This window comes from Pristiophorus japonicus, chromosome 7 (assembly GCF_044704955.1).
Source record: "Pristiophorus japonicus isolate sPriJap1 chromosome 7, sPriJap1.hap1, whole genome shotgun sequence".
In the NCBI taxonomy this organism is placed as follows: Eukaryota; Metazoa; Chordata; class Chondrichthyes; family Pristiophoridae; genus Pristiophorus; species Pristiophorus japonicus.
The window spans coordinates 217475059-217490905 of NC_091983.1; the positions used below are offsets into that span (position 1 = coordinate 217475059).

At 46.3% G+C, this 15847-nt stretch overlaps 1 protein-coding gene across 3 annotated transcripts in view; it reads right to left on the reverse strand.

Annotated features, from left to right (window-relative positions):
- Positions 1-15847, reverse strand: part of galnt14 (UDP-N-acetyl-alpha-D-galactosamine:polypeptide N-acetylgalactosaminyltransferase 14 (GalNAc-T14)) — a 162833-nt gene that overhangs the window by 146669 nt on the left and 317 nt on the right. The window lies entirely within an intron of this gene.

Genomic DNA, 15847 nt, shown 5'->3' on the forward strand with positions numbered 1-15847 from the left:
TCCAATCGAGTTGACTTCATTCTTTGTTGCAATGTCCAGGATTGAAAATACATTCCATTTCTTTGAAATAAAAGCAGACATGGAAAACAAAATGATCATCTCCAAGGGTGTAGGCAGGATGTTTTGGATAGGAGGTTTTGGATGTGAGTTTGCCAGTCCAAACAAAACTACTTCTAAAAGTCTATTTTTCAAATCGGAATTTCGCACTAAGGTTTAAATACAGTTTATTTGCATCACTAGGTTAAAGGAAGCTTCCTTTAACCTAGTGATGCAAATAAACTAAATGGAAAGTAATGAGCCTTGCCAGAGAAAGACTGTAAAGCATGAAGCTCAGGTGCCAGTTATGAGTCACTAGTCCATCATTATCTTTGCCACGATTCAGTTGCAATATCTCAGTGAACACTGAGAAGCCCCAGCCCAACTCATCGTTTCTCATTGCTGGAATTGGCCAGCTCTGGAAGAACATCTGTTGTTTCTCTGTTCTATCACGCGACCTAAGGCATGTTCTCTCCTAAGGAGTGGTCTTAGATAAAAGAAATCATACAAATTTCAAGTTTTTGAACACCCTGAACAACCTTCTACTCACTATTCCTGCACCGACCCCCCCCGCACCACCTACCCACCCACCGGCTCCGCCTCGCCCACTGTATATGTCATTGCTGTTTGTGGGATCTTTCTGTGTAAAAATGCCTGCTTCATTTGCTAATATAACAGTAAGTTACTTCAAGGTAAAACGTTTTGAGATGTCCTGAGAGACATGATATGGTGCGTCCTCGACCAGGCCAACATCCCCAGCATTGAAGCACTGACCACACTCGATCAGCTCCACTGGGCAGGCCACATAGTCTGCATGCCAGACACGAGACTCCCAAAGCAAGCGCTCTACTCGGAACTCCTTCACTGCAAACGAGCCAAAGGTGGGCAGAGGAAACGTTACAAGGACACTCTCAAAGCCTCCCTGATAAAGTGCGACATCCCCACTGACACCTGGGAGTCCCTGGCCAAAGACCGCCCTAAGTGGAGGAAGTGCACCTCGGGTCTCATCGCCGAGAGCATGCAGAAATCAAGCACAGGCAGCGGAAGGAGCGTGCAGCAAACCAGTCCCACCCTCCCTTACCCTCAACGACTATCTGTCCCAACTGTGATAGGGACTGTGGTTCTCATATTAGACTGATCAGCCACCTAAGAGTTCATGTTAAGAGTGGAAGCATTTCTTCCTCGATTCCAAGGGATTGTCTATAATGATGATGATGGTGCTATATTGATCAAGCATTTATATATTTTATTCCTCACCTTTTCTCCTGTGCAGCTGCCCCTGTATTGCGCTGTCACTGCATCCTGTTTCAGGAGCGTAGCCATTGTGCAGCCCTCTTCCATTCTTCCACTGGCCGCCCTCCTTCCACTGAAGTTCTGGGTGTTGCTTTTACGCTGAAAGTATATAGGAGCGGCTCGCCACATCCATAAAATACTTTTCACCAGTGTCAGCCGTGGCTCAGTTGATTTCACTCTCGCCTCTAAGTGAGACGGATATTGGTTCCTCACATAATCCTGGCTGACACTCCAGTGCAGTACTGAGGGAGCACTGCACTGTTGGAGGTGCCGTCTTTTGGATGTTAAACCGAGGCCCCGTCTGCCCTCTCCATGACACTAATTTGAAGAAGAGGAGGGGAGTTCTCCCCTGTGTCCTCACTAATATCCCTCGGGAGGATATCATCTGGGCTGGCAGCCCGATCTATTTTAAGGTTCCTTCTCTAAGACGATATCCTCATCTATTTTAATATTAACAGTTTTAGTGTGACGCCACATAATGCTGTCAGCTGAGCATTGCCTTCGAGAGTAAAGTCGAATGCAAAGTGCTCCTTGAATATCTTGGCCATGTATTGAGAGTCCTTTCCAACCTATCCTTGAGCATCAGCCAATGGTCTTTGACAGTCCTCTGACCCTTCATGTAGCTGAAAAAGCTTTTCTCATTACTACCACTATTCTCTTTTCCATTAACCTTTTAGCTGATCTAATATCAGCCTTGGTGCTTTTTACTGCTCACGGTAGTCGTCTCTGGGTCTCATATACTTTTACATTTGATTTGTATTTGTCCATGACCAGTCAGTCAGATACCTTGGCTTCTTCTTTCTACATAAGAACATAAGAACATAAGAATTAGGAACAGGAGTAGGCCATCTAGCCCCTCGAGCCTGCTCCGCCATTCAGTAAGATCTGGCCGTGGACTCAGCTCCACTTACCCGCTCTCTCCCCGTAACCCTTAATTCCCTTATTGGTTAAAAATCTATCTATCTGTGACTTGAATACATTCAATGAGCTAGCCTCAACTGCTTCCTTGGGCAGAGAATTCCACAGATTCACAACCCTCTGGGAGAAGAAATTCCTTCTCAACTCGGTTTTAAATTGGCTCCCCCGTATTTTGAGGCTGTGCCCCCTAGTTCTAGTCTCCCCGACCAGTGGAAACAACCTCTTTGCCTCTATCTTGTCTATCCCTTTCATTATTTTAAATGTTTCTATAAGATCACCCCTCATCCTTCTGAACTCCAACGAGTAAAGACCCAGTCTACTCAATCTATCATCATAAGGTAACCCCCTCATCTCCGGAATCAGCCTAGTGAATCGTCTCTGTATCCCCTCCAAAGCTAGTATATCCTTCCTTAAGTAAGGTGACCAAAACTGCACGCAGTACTCCAGGTGCGGCCTCACCAATACCCTGTACAGTTGCAGAAGGACCACCCTGCTTTTGTACTCCATCCCTCTCGCAATGAAGGCCAACATTCCATTCGCCTTCCTGATTACCTGCTGCACCTGCAAACTAACTTTTTGGGATTCACGCACAAGGACCCCCAGGTCCCTCTGCACCTCAACACTCCATTCTTTTGACTTTGGCGACTTATGTGGCTTCTAAGGGGCTGAAATTGCACACCCCCCCACAACCCCCGCCGAAAATGCGGCTCACTTACCGTGTCTCGACTGTTTTCTCCGCCGCGGTAGATGTGGTGGCCTCTTGCGCAAAATTCCGCTCTTTGGCTTTTCTCCTCCAGCACACTGGAGGTGGGTCACAACGGGGTCGGCAGTGTGACGGTGGGCGCAAGTTCGTACACTAGAGGGGTGGAAGTGGGGGGGTGGGCGGAGTCTCCCCCGCTGTCACTTATCAGCGTAGCGCGTCACCACGTCCCTCCCCTTCACTTAACGAGGAGAGCCGCCACCATGCTTTAGGTTCGGTCCACTGGGCCAGCAGGGAGGGTTTCGGCCCGGGCCAGTGGCCTGGCACGCAAGAGGCCGACAAATAAAAATAAGATGGCGGCCACGGCCGTGCGCCCTCCCCTTTAATGGCGGCCACACCGCCATTTTTCACGCACTCCATGCGCAGTGCACCAGCAGAAGAAGCTGTCGGTGGCACCAAGCAGCGGGAGGAAGATTTTCCGTGCAGAATTTCGCGATCGGGGGGTCACTTCGGATGGATCAGCAGCAGCAGAACGGTAGTGAAGGGAGCGGGTCACCACTGGGGTAACACAGGAGCGGAATTTTCAAAATGGCGGCCATTCTACGAAAAATCGGCAGCCATTCCACTCATTCCAGCGGTAACAGACCTTGAGGGAAGCGACAATTTTGGCCCCATATGTATTTTAATTTGCTCTTAAAAATCTGCCCTTTACAATCAGTATTTGTTGTTTCCCTACCCAGTAGGATTGACCAATTGACCTGTTCCTAATCTGCTGCCGATTTATTACGATTAGCCCCTTTGAAACACGGAATTAATTGCAGATTTTCAGTACTTTTGGTTCGAGCAACCAACTGAAACCTTATACTATTATGATCACTGTTTCCCAGGTGTTCCCCACATGGAGGTCTGACATCAAGTTAGGCTCAGTTATGGCTCAGTGGATAGTGCGTTCACACACGAGTCAGAAGGTGTGGGTTCAAGCACCACTCCAGAGATTTGAGTACAAGATCTAGGCTGACACTCCAGTGCAGTACTGAGGGTGTGCTCCACTGTCGGAGGTGCCGTCTTTCAGTTGAGATGTTAAACCGAGGCCCCATTTGCCCTCTCAGCTGGAGGTCAAGGCTCCCACAGCACTATTCGAAGAAGCGCAGGGGAGTTCTCCCCGGTGTCCTGGCCAATATTTATCTCTCAACTAGCAAAACAGGTTATCTGGTCATTATCTCATTGCTGTTTGTGGGAGCTTGCTGTGTGCATATTGCAGTCCTACATTCAAATCAAATGTAGCTGGCTATAAAGTACTTTGGGACATCCTGTGGTTGTTTAAAAAAAATATTTTTAAACAGACCATCTAATGTATGATTACTCCTACTTTTCTCTTTGACATGCTGTGCGAGGAGGAAACAACAAATCTTTCAGCTGTACTTTCCACCACTTCAAAAAACATATAATTGTGCCACTGAATTCCTGCAAAATTGAAGTCTCCTATCAAACACAGATCAGACATTTCATCGGCTTTAGCCATTTGCTTCCATAATTGTTTCCCCTTGGATGAGGAATAGAGTGTTCTGTATTCAAATTTGCAGATCACACGGTTAGGAGGCACAGTAAGCTGTGTAGATGGGAGCTGAAAACTACAAAGGGACACGGACAGATTAGGTGAATGGGCAAAACTGTGGCAGACGCAGTTCAATGTTGGGTCGTGTGAGGTCATCTACTTCAGATCTGAGCAAGACAAATGGTAATATTTTCTGTGGAGGGGCAATGGATTTAGATGTCTGTGTACACAAATTACTAAAAGCTCGTGCACAGATACAAATAGTAATCAAAAAGGCTAATGTAAAATTGGCCTTTATCTCAAGGAGGTTGCAATACAAAGAGAAGGAAGTGATGCTTCAGTTGTACAGAGCCTTGGTCAGATCCAATCTGGAGCATAGTTTTGTGCACCGAACATCACGAAGGACATATTGGCTTTGAAGGGTGTGGCAACACATATTAATTAGAATGATAGTTGGACTTAGAGGATTGCATTATGTAACTGATTGAATAACCTTGGCTTGCATTCCCTCACCATTAGAAGCTTGATCTCACTGAGGTCTTTAAGATGACTATGGGTAGGTAAGCAGAAGTTATTTCCTGTGCTGGAGCAATCCAGAACAAGGAGACATAAACTTAAAATTGGCGATAGGCCTTTCAGATAGGAGAACGGGAACATAGTGGTAGACATAAGTTCAAATTCCACCACGGCGGCTGGGGAATTTACATTCAGTTTAAATTCAATTAAATAAATCTGGAATAAAAAGCTAGTATAGAAGTAGGCCACCTGGCCCCTCGAGCCTGCTCCGCCATTCAATGAGATCATGGCTGATCTGATCTTTGCCTCAACTCCACTTCCCTGCCCGTTCCCCATAACGCTCGACTTCTGTATCATTCAAAAATCTGTCTATCTCACCTTAAATATATTCAATGACCCAGCCTCCACATCTCTCTGGGGTAGAGAATTCTAAAGATTCACAGCCGTCTGAGAGAAGAAATTTCTCCTCACCTCAGTTTTAACTGGGTGATCCCTTATTCTGAGTAGTATATGGTAGTATATAGTCAGGAGGGAGTGGCCCTGGGAGTCCTCAACATTTACTCTGGACCAGATGAAGTCTCATGGCTTCAGGTCTAGAATGGGCAAGGAAATCTCTTGCTGATTACCACGTACCGCCCTCTCTCAGCTGATGAATCGTTGCTTTTCCATGTTGAACACCACTTGGAACAAGCACTGAGAGTAGCAAGGGCACAGAATGTGCTCTGGGTGGGGGACTTCAATGACCATCACCAAGAGTGGCTCAGTAGCACCACTACTGACCGAGCTGGCCGAGTCCCGAAGGACACAGCTGCCACACTGGGCCTGCGGCCGGTGGTGAGAGAATCAACACCAGGGAAAAACCTACTTGACCTCATCCTCACCAATCTACCTGTCGCAGATGCATCTGTCCATGACAGCATTGGTAGCAGTGATCACCGCACAGTCCTTGTGGAGACGGAATCCCGTCTTCACTCTGAGGACACCATCTATCGTATTGTGTGGCACTACCACCGTGTAAATGGGATAGATTCAGAACAGATCTGGCAGCTCAAAACTGGGCATCCATGAGGTGCTGTGGGCCATCAGCAGCAGCAGAATTGTATTCCACCACAACCTGTAACCTCATGGCCCGGCATATCACTCACTCTACCATTACCATCAAGGCAGGGGACCAACCCTGGTTCAATGATGAGTGTAGAAGAGCAAGCCAGGAGCAGCACCAGGTGTACCTAAAAATGAGGTGTCAACCTGGGGAAGCTGCAACACAGGACTACAAGCAGCCTAAACAGCGGAAGCAGCATGCTATAGGCAGAGCTAAGCGATCCCACAATCGACAGATCAGATCAAAGTTCTGCAGTCCTGCCACATCCAGTCATGGATGGTGATGGACCATTAAACAACTAACGGGAGGACGCGACTCCATGAATATCCCCATCCTCAATGATGGCAGAGCCCGGCACGTGAGTGCAAAAGACTAGGCTGAAGTGTTTAAAACCATCTTCAGCCAGAAGTGCCCAAGTGGATGACCCATCTGGGCTTCCTCCTGAGGTCCCCACCATCACAGAAGCCAGTCTTCAACCAATTCGATTCACTCCATTTGACATCAAGAAATGGCTGAGTGCACTGGATACAGCAAAGGCTATAGACCCCGACAACATCCCAGCTGTCGTGTTGAAGACCTGTGCCCCAGAACTAGCTGTGCCTCTAGCCAGGCTTTTCCAGTACAGCTACAACACTGACTGGCATCTATCTGACAAAGTGGAAAATTGCCCAGGTATGCCCTGTCCTCAAAAAGCTGGATAAATCTAAGCTGGCCAATTACCGCCCCATCAGTCTACTCTCAATCATCAGCAAAGTGATGGAAGGTGTTGTTGACAGTGCTATCAAGCGGCATTTACTCACCAATAACCTGCTCACCGATGCTCAGTTTGGGTTCCGCCAGGATCACTCGGCCCCAGACCCCATTACAGCCTTTGTCCAAACATGGACAAAAGAGATGAATTCCAGAGGTGAGGAGAGAGTGACTGCCTTTGACATCAAGGCAGCATTTGACCAAGTGTGGCATCAAGAATCCCTAGTAAAACTGAAGTCAATGGGAATCTGGAGGAAAACTCTCCATTGGCTGGAGTCATACCTAGCACAAAGGAAGATGGTTGTGGTTATTGGAGGTCAATCATCACAGCCCCAGAACATCGCTGCAGGAGTTCCTCAGGGCAGTGTCCTCGGCCCAACCGTCTTCAGCTGCTTCATCAATGACCTTCCCTCGATCATAAGGTCAGAAGTGGGGATGTTCGCTGATGACTGCACAGTGTTCAGTGCCATTCACAACTCCTCAGATAATGAAAAGTGGCAAGTAACATTCGCTCCACAGAAATACCAGGCAATGGCTATCTCCAACAAGCGAGAGTCGAAGCACCGCCCCTTGACGTTCAATGACATCACCATTGACGAATCCCTCATCATCAACATCCTGGGGGTCACCATTAACCAGAAAGTTAACTGGACCAGTCATATAAATACTGTGGCAACAAGGGAAGTTCAGAGGCTGGGTATTCTGTGGCGATTGTCTCACCTCCTGACTCCCCGAAGACTTTCCACCATCTACAAGGTACAAGTCAGGAGTGTGATGGAATACTCTGCACTTGCCTGGATGAGTGCAGCTCCAACAACACTCAAGAAACTCGACACCATCCAGGACAAATCAGCATGTTTGATTGGCATCTCATCCACCACCTTAAACGGTCACTCCCTCCACCACTGGCACATCGTGGCTGCAGTATGTACCATCTACAAGATGCACTGCAGCCACTCTCAGTGGCTTTTTTGGCAGCACCTCCCAAACCAGCAATCTCTACCACCTTTTTTAGTTTTTCCACCCAGTTTCAAACAGTTGACTGCTCGCATGTTAGACGAACGTGATAACCACTACACTACGGATACGCATTTTCACATCTCCGCTCAAGCTCAAACCGGGGACTTTAGATGTGTGAGGCAAACGTGATAACCGCTAGACTAGGGAATTCTCCAGAATTCAGGTGCCACCGAGATTTGAACTCGGATCGCTGGATTTCTAGTTCAGAGTGCTTACCATTACACCATAGAACCAACTAGAAGGACAAGGGCAGCAGGTGCATGGGAACACCATCACCTCAACGTTCCCCTCCAAGTCACACACCGTCGTGACTTGGAAATATATCGCCGTTCCTCCATCGTCGCTGGGTCAAAACCTTGGAACTCCCTCCCTAACAGCACTGTGGGAGCTCCTTCACCACACGGACTGCAGCGGTTCAAGAAGGCGGCTCACCACCACCTTCTCAAGGGCAATTAAGGATGGGCAATAAATGCTAACCCGCCAGCGATGCCCACATCCCAGGAATGAATGGAACAAAGAGTGAAATCAAGAAGCTACTTTTTTACACAAAGGTTAGTGGAATTCTGATACTCGCTCCCCCAATAAGTAGAACCATCGAGGTCCAGTGACAAGGCTGATTGGCCAAAAGGGAACTTCCCTAACTTATACTCATGCCCCAACTGGCAAGAACAACATAAAAAGAAGAGATCGGAGCAAGACAGGCATTGCAGTCGGCAAGGCAAGAAGTTCATCTAGATGGAGCATGTCCAAGGATGCTACAAGGATTGACGGCTTGGTTTAAGGTTGTACGTATTGCCTGATGCTTGTGTGAACTATTGAACCATTAATCAAAATTTTTGATTCCAGTAAAGTATAGAATAGTTGGAGTTTCTTTGGCTATCTACCATCTGGGTCCACAAACCTGTGGAAAATCTGGTTTCCTACACTATATTCTCCAGAAATCTATTGCTAGCCTCCTCACTGTTTGCTGCATTTCCAAGCTTTGTATCAACTGCAAACTTTGAAATGATGCCCTCTATAAACCAAGTCTGGGTCATTAATATATATCAAAAAGAGCAGTGGTCCCAATACCGACCCCTGGGGGGACACCACTGTATGCAGCCCTCAAGTCTGGAAAACAAATATTCAGTGCTACTCTACTTTCTGTCTCTTAGCCAATGTTGAATCCACGCAGCTATTCCCCCATTAATCTGTGCTTCAATCTTGCTAACAAGTCTATTATGTGGCACTTTATCAAACGCCTTCTGAAAATCCATATATGTATGCATCAACACCCTCTGTTACTTCACTGAAGAACTCAATCAAGTTAGTCAAACAAGATTTGCCTTACCTATGAGCAACATGGAACAAAGGCAGGCAAATGGATTTGGGCTATATGAGTTAGCCATGATCTAACTGAATGGCAGAACAGGCTTGAGGGACTGAATAGCCGACTCCCATTCCTATGTTCCTAGGAAAATGATACTCTTCATCCGAGGAATGAATTGTACAACTTCCTCTTCCTCTGTATCGGATTGCATTTGATGTCCTGGAACCTGGGGCTTTGTTCAATCTATGGCTACAGTCCTGCCTTATATATAAAAGCTTTGACGTGTCTTCATCACTCTTCAGCATCACATTTTAGATGGCACACATGAACATTTCTGTGTCACTGTTTTATGATAGTATTTTTAAAAAAGAGAAAGAAAGCTTATTATTTCCTGTTGGTTCTTCTGCCCTTGGGAAAGGGGCTGCAGATTTGCCAGCAACTGCCAATCTACAGAGAAACTTTTCCAACAATTAGGCTCTATCTGACCTCAGGACATGATTCGTTACAGCAATTCGACCTTGCGGTCTTCAAGGGTCTTGCCAGTTACACAGATCTACCTCAGCAGCAAAATGATACTTGTATGTTAATGGCACAATCAACCTGTGTTATAAAACAGGATAAAACTCGACTCACTACGAGCAGTGCCATAGGTGATAGCAGTAAAGCCATAATACTTTGTGTGACAATGTTTAATGTATTAAAATTCTTGCACTTCTTGCATGTGTCATATTTACTTCCTGTAATATTGTTCCTGTCACACTTTTGTTGATATCACCCTTGCTATAAAACAGTGCATCCTTCAACTCAGTGTGAGCAATGCCACGTGAGATCTAGGAGTACATAATGACATAAGATTTATGAGCAGGAGTAGACCAGACGGCCCCTTGAGCCTGCTCCACCATTTAATAAGATCATAGCTGATCTGTCATCTGAACTCCACTTTCCCTTGATTCCCTGAGAGCCCAAAAGTCTATCTACGTCAACCTTGAAAATACTTAACGACTCAGCATCCACAGCCCTCAAGGGTAGAATTCTAAAGATTCACTACCCTCTGAGTGAAGAAATTCCTCTTCATCTCAGTCCTAAGTGGCGGATCCCTTTTCCTGAGACAATGCCCCACAGTTCTAGACACCCCAGCCAGTGGAAACGGCCTCTAACTTGTCAATCCCCCTCCAAATCTTATATGTTTCGATGAGATCACCTCTCATGCTCCTAAACTCCAGAGTATAGGCCCATTCTACTCAATGTCTCCTCGTAGGACAGCCCTCTCATCCCAGGAATCAATCTCGTGAACCTTTGTTGCACCTCCTCTAAGGCAAGTATATCCTTTCTTAGTTCGGGAGACCAAAACTGTGCACAGTACTCAGGTGTGCTCTCACCAAAGCCCTGTACAATTGTAACAGGACTTAATTACTCTTCTACTCAACCAGGGAGCCAGCGAACAGGAGATTTTAGATCTAGTTTGGAGTAATGAGACAGGGTTAATTAGTAATTTCATCATAAAGGTTCCTCTAGAGAAGAGTGATCATAAAACAATATAATTTCATGTTAAGTTTGAGAATGACATTATTAAGTCTAAAACTCAAGTCTTGAACTTAAATAAAGTCATAAAGTGGGTATGAGGGATGAGTTGGCTAAGGGAGATTGGGAAAAGTAGGTTGTGAAAAATAGAAATAAGTCTGAGGATTGGGAGAGCTTTAGAAATCAGCAAAGGATGACCCAAAAAATTGATAAAAAGGGAGAAAGTGGAATATGAGAGAAAATTAGCAAGAAATATAAGAACAGATTGTAAAAGCTTCTACAAGTATGTAAAAAGGAAGAGAGTAGCAAAAGCAAACTTGGTCCCTTAGAGGCTGAGACAGGAGAACTTATACTGGGGAACAAGGAAATGGCAGAGACATTAAACAAATATTTTGTATCTGTCTTCACAGTAGAAGACACAAAATATATACCAAAAATAGTGGGGAACCAAGGGGTTAATGAGAGTGAGGAACTTAAAGTAATTAATATCAGTAGAGAAAAAGAACTTGACAAAGTAATGGGACTAAAATCTAACAAATCCCCTGGACCTGATGGCCTATATCCTAATGTACTAAGAGAGGTGGCTGCAGAAATAATGGATGCATTGGTTGTGATCTTCCAAAATTCCATAGATTTTGGAAAGGTCCCATTAGATTGGAAGGTAGCTAATGTAACCCTGCTATTCAAGAAAATAGGGAGAGAGAAAACAGTGAACTACAGGCCAATTAGCCTGACATCAGTTATCGAGAAAATGCTGGAATCCATTATTAAGGAAGTGGTATCAGGGCACTTAGAAAATCATAATATGATTAGGCAGAACCAACATAGTCTTATGAAAAGGAAATCATGTTTGACAAATTTATTAGAGTTTTTTGAGGATGTAACTGGCAGGGTAGATATAGGGGAACCAGTGGATGTAGTATATTTGGATTTCTAAAAGGCATTTGATAAGGTGCCATGTAAAAGGTTGTTACATAAGATAAGGGATCATGGGATTGGAGGTAATGTATTAGCATGGATAGAGGATTGGTTAACGGACAGAAAACAGAGAGTAGGGAAAAACGGGTATTTCTCAGGTTCGCAGACTGTAACTAATGGGGTACTGCAAGGATCAGTGCTGGGGCCTCAGCTATTTACAATCTATATTAATAACGTAGATGTAGGGACAGAGTGTATTGTATCCACGTTTGCTGATACAAAGCTAGGTGGGAATGTAAGCTGTGAGTACGCAAAGAGCCTGCAAAGGGATATAGACAGGTTAAGTGAGTGGGCAACAAGGTGGCAGATGGAGTATAATGTGGGGAAATGTGAGGTTATTCACTTTGGTAGGAAGAATAGAAAAGCAAAATATTTGTTAAATGGTGAGAAACTATTAAATGTTGGTGTTCAAAGCGATTTGGGTATCCTCTTACAGGAAACAGAGAGTTAGCATGCAGGTACAGTAAGCAATGAGGAAGGCAAATGGCATGTTGGCCTTTATTACTAGAGGTTTAGAATACAAGAGTAAGGAAGTCTTGCTACAATTGTACAAGGCTTTGGTGATTTCACACCTGGAGTACTGTGTACAGTTTTGGTCTCCTTAACTAAGGAATTATATGCAGCTACTTGCCTTAGAGGCTGTTCAACAAAGTTCACTAGGCTAATCCCTGGGATGAGAGGGTTGTCCTATGAGGAGACATCGAGTAGATTAGGCCTTTACACTTTGGAATTTAGAAGAATGAGAGGAGATCTCATTGAAACATATAAGATTCTGAGGGAAATTGACAGGATAGATGCTGAGAGATTTTTCCCCTTGGCTGGAGAGTCCAGAACTAGGGGGCCTAGTCTCAGGATAAGGGGTCGGCCTTTTAAGACTGAGACGAAAGGAATTTCTTTATTCAGCCGGTTGTGAATCTTTGGAATTCTCTGCCCCAAACTGCTGAGGATGCTCAGTCATTCAGTGTATTCAAGGTTGAGATAGATAGATTTTTGGACTCATGGGGAATCAAGGGATATGGGATAGGGCAGGAAAGTGGTGTTGCGGTCAATAATCAGCCACAATCTTATTGAATGGCGGAGCAGGCTCAAGGGGCCATATGGCCTTCACCTGCTCCTAATTCTTATATTCCTATCTACTCCAAATGCCTTGCAATAAAGGCCAATGTGCCATTTGATTTCCTAATTGCTTGCTGTACCTGCATGTTAACTTTCTGTAGTTTGTGTACAAAGATACCGAAATCCCTCTGAACACCAACAGTGAATAGTTCCCACCATTTAAAAAAATATACTGTTTTTCTATTCTTCCTAATCAAAGTTAACCTCACATTTCCCACATTATACTCCATTTGCCACCTTACTGCTCATTCACTTAACATGTCGATGCAGACTCTTTGTGTTCTCCTCACAGCTTACTTTTCCACTTAACTTTGTATCGTCAGTCAACATTGAATTGCACTCGGTCCCTTCATCTAAGTCACTAATATAGATTGTAAGCAGCTGAGGCCCAAGCACTGATCCTTGCGACACCCCACTGGTAACCTGCCTATCAGGAAATGACCCGTTTATTTCTGCTTTCTGTTTATCGTCCATTAACCAATCCTCAATCCATGCTAATATATTATCCCAACCCCATGAGCCCTTATCTTTTGCAACAACCTTTTGTGTGGCACCTTAGTGAGTGCCTTTCGAAAATCCAAATATACTACATCCACTGGTTCCCCCTTATCTACCCTGCCAGTTACATTCTCATAAAGGTCCTGCATCCACCCATCATCATACACAGTCCCTCAAAATCGAGGAAGACTTGCTTCCACTCCAAAAATGAGTTCCCAGGTGACTGTACAGTACAGTCTCTGTCACAGGTGGGACAAACAGTAGTTGGAGGAAAGAGTGGATGGGGATTCTGGTTTGCCGCACGCTCCTTCCGCTGCCTGCGCTTGTCCTTCGCATGCTCTCGGTGACGAAACTCAAGGTGCTCAGCGCCCTCCTGGATGCTATTCCTCCACTTAGGGTGGTCATGGGCCAGGGATTCCCAGGTGCCGGTGGGGATGTTGCATTTTATCAAAGAGGCTTTGAGAATGTCCTTAAAATGTTTCCTCTGCCCATCTGGGGATCGCCTGCCATGTAGGAGTTCCGAATAGAGCGCTTGCTTCGGGAGTCTCATGTCGGGCATGCGGATGACGTGGCCCGCCCAATGGAGCTGGTCGAGCGTGGTCAATGCGTCAATGCTGGGGATGTTGGCCTGATCGAGAACACTGACATTGGTCCGTCTGTCCTCCCAGTGGATTTGTAGGATCTTGCGGAGGCAGCGTTGGTGGTATTTCTCCAGCACTTTGAAGTGTCTGCTGTACATAGTCTCTGAGCCATATAGGAGGGCGGGTATCACTACAGCCCTGTAGACCATAAGCTTGGTGCCAGATTTGAGGTCCTGGTCTTCAAACACTCTCTTCCTCAGGCGGCCGAAGACTGCACTGTTGCACTAGAGGTGGTGTTGGACCTCGTCGTCGATGTCTGTCCTTGCTGATAGTAGGCTCCCGGAGGAATGGAAAGTGGTCCACGTTGTCCAGGGCCGCAGTGTTGTGTGGCGGGGTCAGGTTGGTGGAGGACCTTTGTCTTACGGATGTTTAGTGTAAGGCCCATGCTTTCATACGCTTCAACTGTCTTCTCCCTGTGGCTGAAGAGCCCCTCTCAGAGTCACAATGCAGATTCCATCGACTAAGTGGTACAACGGACATGATCTTCACCACGCGACAACTACAGGAGAAGTTCAGGGAACAGCACCAACCCTTGTACATGGCCTTCTTTGACCTCACAAAGGCCTTTGACACTGTTAACCGTGAGGGACTATGGAGCGTCCTCCTCCATTTCGGCTGCCCCCAAAAGTTTGACATCATCCTCCGCCTGCTCCACAACGACATGCAGGCCGTGATCCTGACCAACGGATCCACCACTGACCCAATCCACGTCCGGACTGGAGTCAAGCAGGGCTGTGTCATCGCGCCAACCCTCTTCTCGATCTTCCTTGCTGCCATGCTCCACTTCACACTCAACAAGCTCTCCGCTGGAGTGGAACTAAACTACAGAACCAGTGGGAACCTGTTCAACCTTCCGTCGTCTCCAGGCCAGATCCAAGGTCGGCCCATCCTCTGTCATCAAACTACTGTACGTGGTCGACCCTTGCCCCGCGCACATTCAGAGGCCGAAGTGCATAAACCACACTCTAGATCTCACACACCAGCCAACTCTTCATTTGAGATGCAAATGATGTGTTTTTAAAGATAGCCCGTCATTGACCGGGAGCCTGTAATTTACTAAAGAATCCTCTGATTGAGCACAGCAGTTTATAAATCATGACAGCTTCCTGGATTGGCCGAGTGATAGCAGCAACCTTAAAGGGACAGGCCACCTGAGCAGCTGAAACTTTGCAACTGAGCCCCAGTGCCCAGACTACCCATGGGCAATGCCATGGGAGATCCACTAGTGGGGTGGGGGTGGGGTGGGAGAATCCCTCGGAGTGTGTCACATTTAACCCACAGCAAAGGCCATGGGCCCACTGTGCCTGTGGGATAAATGCATCACGTGGAGGAATTTATCCAGGTAACATCAACAGGAAATTGAATAGATACTTGAAGGCGATTCATTTGGAGGGCTGTGGGGGAAAGAGCAGGGGGAGTGCGATTAATTGGACAGCTCTATCACAGAGCCAGCACAGGAACGATGGGCCGAATGGCCTCCTCCCGAGCTGCAGCATTGCGTGATCTCAATCTTTAGAAAGATCGATAAAAGGCACAGCAATGATTGCATTAAACCAACTGTAAGTAAACTGACACCTGGGAGACCCTGGCCGCAGACCGCCCGAGGTGGAGAAAGTGCCTCCGGGAGGGCGTTGAGCTCTTCGAGAAGAGGTCAGGCGCAGGCAGCGGAAGGAGCGGTGTAGCAAATCTCCGCCTACCCCTTCCCGCGACGAATGTCTGTCCCACCTGTGACAGGGTCTGTGGCTCTCGTATTGGACTGTTCAGCCACCAAAGAACTCGCTTTGGGAGTGGAAGCAAGTCTTCCTCGATTTCTGAGGGACTGCCTCTGATGATGAAGTCAAATACATGGACAAGGCAGAATAAACAATGCTCGCATTTCAAAAGGCAACACACA